Consider the following 7,665-nt stretch of genomic DNA (forward strand, 5'->3'; position numbering starts at 1 on the left):
AAACGGAGCTCGATGTCGACCTATGAACTCCGAGAAACGTGCGGATGGGTGGCGAGTGAGTGCAAGTTTTTTTGTTTACCGCCACCTCTCGTTTATAGGGTTAAATGAGCTCCGGGGGCCGCTGCTGCTTGAACTCTTAATCACAAGCTTAACCATGCATTTGGTTCCATTACTGGGAAGGCAGTGTTAAGAGGAATTGAACTTCAATCAGTCTCAATGTTTTGTCGGCCATTCAGAAAACCACAGACTTGGAGGCTGTATTGAGAGTTGCTCGTTTAAAAGGAATAATTGGAAAACAAACACCTCTCTCCACAATGCTGTGCCTTTGTGGAGAGACCCCACAGGTCCACGCCGAGGCCCATTACAGTGACATCTGGGAGACGGATGCTGGAGTCATGCACAACCACTAATAATGGCTCTTTCAGCTAACATAAACTAAAATAATAAGCCTTAACTAAGGGATTCCATGGCAGCCGATGAAAGCATCCATCACCCAGTGGTAGAGTAAATATAGATTGTAAAAGTCATGCGTGCAAAAATAGATTCATGAATGTTTTCCAGGAATACACAATAACCAAAATACGTGTGCCTGTTATTAATGTAGTATCGAGTCAATGAATAGGGCCTCAGTATATTGATTTTTTGTAAGTGTAGGTTTTTTTTCAACCTAAAGACTCATTTCTTTTCACCAAAAAATGTTCGGTCTTCCTTTCTTGAAGATTTTGAGCTCTTCCAAAACTATCATGTGTGTGTTTTCTGACGACCTGCCATTAAACGGTTAAAGAACTGGTTAAAGAATGATTAAAGGTCCTGGTTGGAGGCAACCAACATTGGTTGTTGGTTGGGCGTACCATGTGGATTGTGGCGATTCTGGAAAAAAACACATGATTCTGCAAGTTTTGTGTTTTCAAAGCAGAATTATTGAAGATATTTATGGACATAGTAGACAAAAACCCTCAGAGAGTCAGTTCCACTTAATCTAAGAATATACATATTTCTGGGTGTTATTTGTCAACTCCGTCACGGTCCTCTGAGCAACCACAACTCAAGGCTCGAAATTCTATGGTTTAAATCAATCAGCGCCTTTAGAGAGAATAAAACAATAACGTAATAAAATCCAGTGAAAGTATACAATTTAAAGCCTAATTATTTATTAGTTTTCAGCAGTATATTATTAATAATAAAGAGTTGATATCAGTAATGCGGTTATGTAAATAGAGATATTTACATAATTGTAAACATGCAATTTACCCTGCCTAAGTAATAATATTCCCACACCACAAAGTGCCATAAATCAAACCAGTAGCTGCATTAAGGTTCTGTTCTCGTTCACCAGCCTCACGTCTATTTGGCACAACTGGGTACAGATGGGGAGGGAAAGAAAAGCCAGTTTGGTTTCCCGCGTGTCATTAATAAAGGCAGTGACCCTCGACTTGGCAGCGGCACGCAGCATCTCAGGGACGCCAGATTTACCTTCCTCCTCTGCACCTGAAAGTCCCAGCATGACGTCCACATCGTTCACCGGGAGAAAAACTGTCCGAGCGAAACGTAAATCATAGTGAAACGCACAAGAACGCTTGTGTTCTTTTAAGGCATGTCCTGTTTTCATAGGAGAGCTATTATGTCTTGGCTGTTGTCTGATATGGTCACAATCATTCCTTTGAAAAAACAACATGTTAGTTTTCCCATGTGATAGAATTCCACTCAACAATGCTCATAACAACTCCTGCCACTTTTTAAATTCAGAATTGTCATTTTCATGATAAGAAAACATCACTATGGGAAGTTGGACATTTAATGTTATTCATCTCCCACCATATCTCCAGAAAACATGAATGGTTTGGTTTTGCCTGCAACAGGGGAATATAAATGTCTGGAGTATTTCATGCTGTTAAAACATCTATTCCCTTTGTTTACTAGACCCAATAACACCGGAGAAGAAAAACTGTGCAAGTCCTTTCCAAGATAAAGCAGATTAATGTCCGTGGGGCATGTTAGCTTGATCGCGAAGAAGCTCATCAATCACGATGACAAACAGCCTCAGACCGCCGCCTCAGACAGACGGCGTCTTCTAGAGTGGTTGCTCCACCGCAGCCACATAAATCCTGCCCGGTGATCCACTACTCTTATCAGGAATACATAACATAACTTCATTGGAGGATTAATCCATCACCAGGCCCCTGGCTTGCACCATTATTTTCAAAAGTCCAACTCCCACATTCGAGTGTAATGCCGGAAAAACAGCCAGATACTGTCTTCTGTATAGATCATTCAGTCTAACAGCGGAGTCTGCTGTCATTTGGATGTAACGCAAAAAACCACAGCAGTCTGTCGATGAAACATTAATGCAACGGAGGGGGGTTACTGATGACAGGCGTGAAGCATAATATTGCATCTTCAAGAGCTGATATCTTTCTATGGGCTGCTGAAGCGAGACTTAACTTTTTAAATAGACACGCGGAACAAAAACATCATCTGACAGGCGGATTTGTTTATGTTGATGCACACGCACCATTATCTGCATACTGATGAGAGGCGTATGTGTAACTACTGTAGTTTGTTCCGAATGAGCAGTCTTCACTTTAAACCACGCTTTGCTTGTTTCTGTCATTTGCACTGATGTAAATTAGAGAGAGAAAAAGAGGTGGGTTGTTTTCACTTCCAGCTGTTTGCTTCCTTTAGTTTGTCAAATACTTAAAGTTAAGGGACTGTAATCAGAGCAGAGCTTGCATCTGACAGTTGAGGCACCAGATCCTCACATTTTAAAGCTGTAGGGACTAATTGTCTCGGCAATAACCAATAATCTGTAAGAACTGAGGAACTACTTCCTCCCACCGTCCAGAAATAAAGACAACATATCCAGGATATGAACGCCTGCATCAGAAGCAGTAGGGGGATGGAGCCGCAGGTCAGTCTCGGCTTCAATCATGGCGTTTAACCCCCGTTTTTTTCCCGTCAAATAACTAATTAAAACCAAGGTTAGCAGGAACATTTGCACTAGAAAAAACATCGTTGTCATAAGAACTATCTAAAAGGATAGAATCCATCTTGGCGATAAAATTCTTTGACGTGTATCTTGACTTTTTAGTGTGGTCCATGTCTCATCCGCTAACATGGAGGAGGCAAGGTTAATGACCTATGCTACAGTCAGCCACCAGGGGGCAATTAAGACTCTTTGATTGATGCACTGACATGTGGTGGGTTAGAGAGATGAAAGGCCAGTTCTGGGTGTAGAAGCAAAATCTTGAGACGTGCTTTTTTTCACAGTTTGACCTTGTTAAGTGTTAATGTGGCCTGCGTCCATCTTGGTCCAGTGTCCATATGGACAGGCTGAGTGCCCTGTGGCCCAGAGGACCCCCCGTCGAGCTGCACACTGTGGCCCCTGATGCACACTTGACACTGGGCTTCCTGTCGCAGGGACTAAAATAAAAGACCCTTAAAAGAGAGGTCAAACGCTTCATTTGAGAAACACAGGCTGCTGCTTCAGGCTCTCAGGCTGAAAAACGGAGCTGTATCCCTAAGGGGGGGGGGGGGGGAGAAGTGTCGGAGTTATCAGAGCGGGGCTACAATCTGTGAGTCACTGGGAAATCGAAGGAAGGGAGTGGATCTCAAGGACTGGTCAGAGGTTTGTTTTGGGGGAGTGAGACAGTCAGTTGCTCTGTCTGGTGCAAAATGTCCCAGACGAGTCTGTCTGGGAAGCTGGGACAGAGTCAGGTCGAGTCAGCTCAATGTTCATCGCAGCTTCTGATTTCTAGTAAATTCTGATAAATAATAATGCAAATGGGTCTAGATGCAAATCAGCACATTTCCCTAAGATTTATGGAAGGTAATAAACACGGAATTCCACTTATTTTGGAAATTAAAACAGGGTGAATAAACAAGAGCAAACACCAGCCTTTTGAAACCATGTGACATTAAATACAGGATGACGGGAAACAAATCCTTTAAATTCTTTATTTGGACACAGAGTGTCTTCGCTACTAGGAGCTGCTGTGTCTGTTTTGCAGATCTTGTAACAACATGGGAACAAGATGGTCAAATAATACCAGCAAATCCCCAGACGCCTCTCTCTCCAAAATAAAGCTTGTTCCATTTGAAACCCGCACTAATCCAGTGTGTGGTTCAACGTTTGGCCAAAGCACTTGGACATGTTTAATCTCCGTCAGTGTCTAATGACCTTAAATCTATGAATTTGAAAAGGGCAACAAGCCCGTGTGTGCTCGCTGCCAAACTCTCCCCAGTTCCCCTGATGAAGTCTTGGACATAAAAGGGCATTTTTAAAAATGAGCACCCTTCCCCTGAGAAATTATTTCCAACAAAGATTTCAATAACAAAGAAGTCCCCACTTTGTCTGCATCGCAATAATTAAGTCTGCAGCTGGTCGGTTACTGAAAGAGACCGTATCACCGGAATCGCTAATGGACGAAAAAAACTTTTTCCAAAAAGCTAATTCCTGCAGAGATCTCACTGACATGTAATCGGGTTGAAAAACTTTGACATCTTTCTGTATCATAACTGTGTCTTTTTTCACATGCTCTCTTTTGAATGTTGCACAAAAGCTATATGTTTCGCATGCAGATCTGACAGCGTGTGGTGGGGGGGGTGATTCATTGTTTATTTACTTTAAGTTCCCTCTACATGAATTCTTAATCAACGCCCCATAAACAGCCGCGTTAACTTTCCGTCTAAATCAAGAACAATCAGCCAGAAACATTACAGCTCAACTTATCTCAGACAGAGTAATTCATCAAAGGAGCTCCAGTCACCCAGTAGAAAACGTGGAAAGGGGGGGGGGCAAAGAGATGAAACGAGCCAAAACGCAACGGCGTGCCTTTCTGCCAGAGAGGGGCCATGCACGCTACGCCCAGTCGTGGCATTTAAATCATTCTAATCATCCATCCCACTCGCTGCATAATAATACGCTGCAGCGAGAAAGATTCCCCGCCACATTTACGACACCTACGTCTCAGCTTCCCACACAGACACTGTGTCAACTCGCCAGCCAGCAGCTACTCTCGGCTCACACGCGGCACTTAATACGTGTAGAAACCACGTAAATATTGTATGTGCATCGTTGGGAAACGGGTGCCTTAGAACTTTAACGGCCCTTTAGCGCTGCGAGTACATTTTTTTTTTCCCCATCTCTATCGGTTTATAGGTGTATTCTGTGATATTGTAACCAAACAAATCAATCGAAATGCCTTGTTTTGCCCAGTTAGCAGCACAGAACCACAAATTATTCCCACAAATCATAGAAAAGCAGCAAACCCTTACATTTCAGTAGCCTAATAACCATAGAACATGCATAACTGACATTCATGTTGTTTGACATGAATTTCCACTAATTCACTAACTCCTCCGGCACTTTTGCGCTTCACAAACTCCAACCGCTTCTGCATTTCCATCACGCCTTTTCTCTGATGAAGTTCACTTTCCCGTACGGCCGATGTGCTGGCAAGCAGCTTCCATGCACCTAATTGAAAGCTCAAGTACAGTAATAAAAAACCCTTGTATTACTCTGCACATTAACTTCCTCAACTCGAGCCGTGAAGAGGAGAAGAGGGGGGGGGAGAGAGGTTAAAGTAATGTGATGCACCCTGAGGGCCTGTCCCCAACCATTAACCAGCCCTCCCATGCATTCATATATTCCTGCAGCACATACTGAGGATGTTTACGTCTTGGGATGTGTTAGAAAGCTGAGCCGGGCGAGAAAGACCAGATGTGCAAAGTGCTGTACGTTTGGGAGCCGGTGAAGGACACTGCGTCCAAAAATAGAAAACATACCAGTAGTCAGTTGATACTTATATTTACCACGACAAATGTCTCCTTATTATTTCTCCTTAAGTTTAAAGATATATTTTTACTCCTGAGTGAAGATTGAGGTTTTAAACTCTTCTTTGTGGACAGAGACAAAACTTGTTAAACAGCAAAACATTCAACAAATCTGAGGTAGAACATTAAAACCAATAATGAGTTCTACCTTTGTTACATTGTTATTGATGAAAATTATATTGTGGTGATTATTTTTTATAGTGTGAAGTATGGGAAGTTTATCTTAGCACACTCGGCTTGGCTGTGGGAAATACTGTGGACACCTACTGTTAACTGACTGTAGTTGAAGCGATAACAATGTTTCGAGGGTTATTTGTCTTCAACAGTGGGGAAGTAATTCTGGGACTTGACACAGAACTTACATTTTAGTCATGGCTGTGGCTCATGGGGTAGAGCGGGCTGTCCACAAACCAGATATCGGCGGTTCGATCCCAAGATACTGAATCTCCAAATTGGGATTGTGACTGATAGACAAAGCACTTCTATGCAGTGTGAAAACTATTCTGTGTTGAGTGGTCATAAAGACCAGAAGACATTGTATAAATACAGCCCATTAACTATTCATTATGATTCTGAATAGAAGCTTTACAGTTAACTTGTTGAAATCTTCTGAAACCATGTGTGCAGAGGGCTTTGATGGCCCCAGTCTAACATTATGTCTAATTATTAACTTATGTAAATAAAACAAGAATAAATTGGAAAGAATGAGGTTCCCAGTCAGTGTCATGAACCTGGCAGCAGTGTGTGTTTGGTGTGTGTGTGGTGTCTCAGGTGTAGGACAAAGAGATGAGAGGACCGCTCCATCCCTCCTGAGGCTTCCCCTGCTCCTATTGGTCAGCGGGAAATCCTTTTGTTTTGGCTCTCACGGTTGAGGAGCCCCCGACAGCATCTCATGAATGGAAGCCAAATATTCCCTGCATGCACAGCCAACAAAGAAAATGCCAAAGATCTGGACTTTAGAACAAGCGCCATCCCATTCCAGAGCTGCTCGGCGGGTGGCGAGGAGACTTTGTATTCTCCACCTCGTTTATTGATTATTAATCACAGTTTGAATTATGTGCACGACTCGCTGGTGTGATTCCAACGAGGGGTCAGCTGAGTGAAGTTGGGTGAGAAAACATAGTGAGCCATTCATCCTCTATGTGCGGGCTGCGGGAGCCTCTCCGCTGAAAGGAGCCCGTTATATTGGCGACGTCTCCGCTTTTACACATAGGGCAAACACATGCACACGCAGAAACGCGCATGCACGCACACACACACACACACACACAGGCGGTCAAATCACCCAAAAACTTTTCCATTTCTGCAGCTCGGGTCGTGCAGCCTGGAAAAAAAAGCGAGGGCATGAACTTCCAGACACACACACACACACACACATGAGCGCGCACAGGAGGATGGAAATAAAAATGAGATCGATACAGTCGCTGGAAATTAAAACGCAAGCTGCGATGTTAGAAATAGAAAAGAGAAAGAAACCTACCATGAGTTTCCTCTCGGTGCCGGCAGCGCTCACACCACCACCCCGATCAAACTCCTTCTCATCGCCGCCTCGCATGTGTCTCCATCCCGGTCACCGGTCACACGATGACTGGCATTTGTAAGTCCGCGTAATGACTGTAAACCCTAATATTATTACTCTGATTATTTGTGTTCATCCAGCGGAGGTTGCGTGTGAACAAGTTGCAGACTGTGACAGCTCTTGCTTCTCTCTCTCTCCAAATGTGAGCGGTGGGAGTCACTCTCTGTGATTCTCCTCTCTCTCTCTCTCTCTCTCTCTCTCTCTCTCTCTCTCTCTCTCTCTCTCTCTCTCTCTCTCTCTCTCTATCTCTCTCT

At 43.5% G+C, this 7,665-nt stretch overlaps 1 protein-coding gene across 1 annotated transcript in view; it reads right to left on the reverse strand.

Moving 5' to 3' along the window:
• The window catches only part of LOC133028152 (carbohydrate sulfotransferase 15-like), a 31,971-nt gene extending 24,600 nt beyond the window's left edge, over positions 1-7,371 (reverse strand). Inside the window, exon 1 of the mRNA XM_061095347.1 lies at positions 7,313-7,371. The gene's annotated coding sequence lies outside the window, so the exon portion shown is untranslated. The remainder of the gene's footprint in view (positions 1-7,312) is intronic.
• Positions 7,372-7,665: the final 294 nt, after the last annotated feature.

Source organism: Limanda limanda, chromosome 21 (assembly GCF_963576545.1).
Source record: "Limanda limanda chromosome 21, fLimLim1.1, whole genome shotgun sequence".
Lineage (NCBI taxonomy): Eukaryota > Metazoa > Chordata > Actinopteri > Pleuronectiformes > Pleuronectidae > Limanda > Limanda limanda.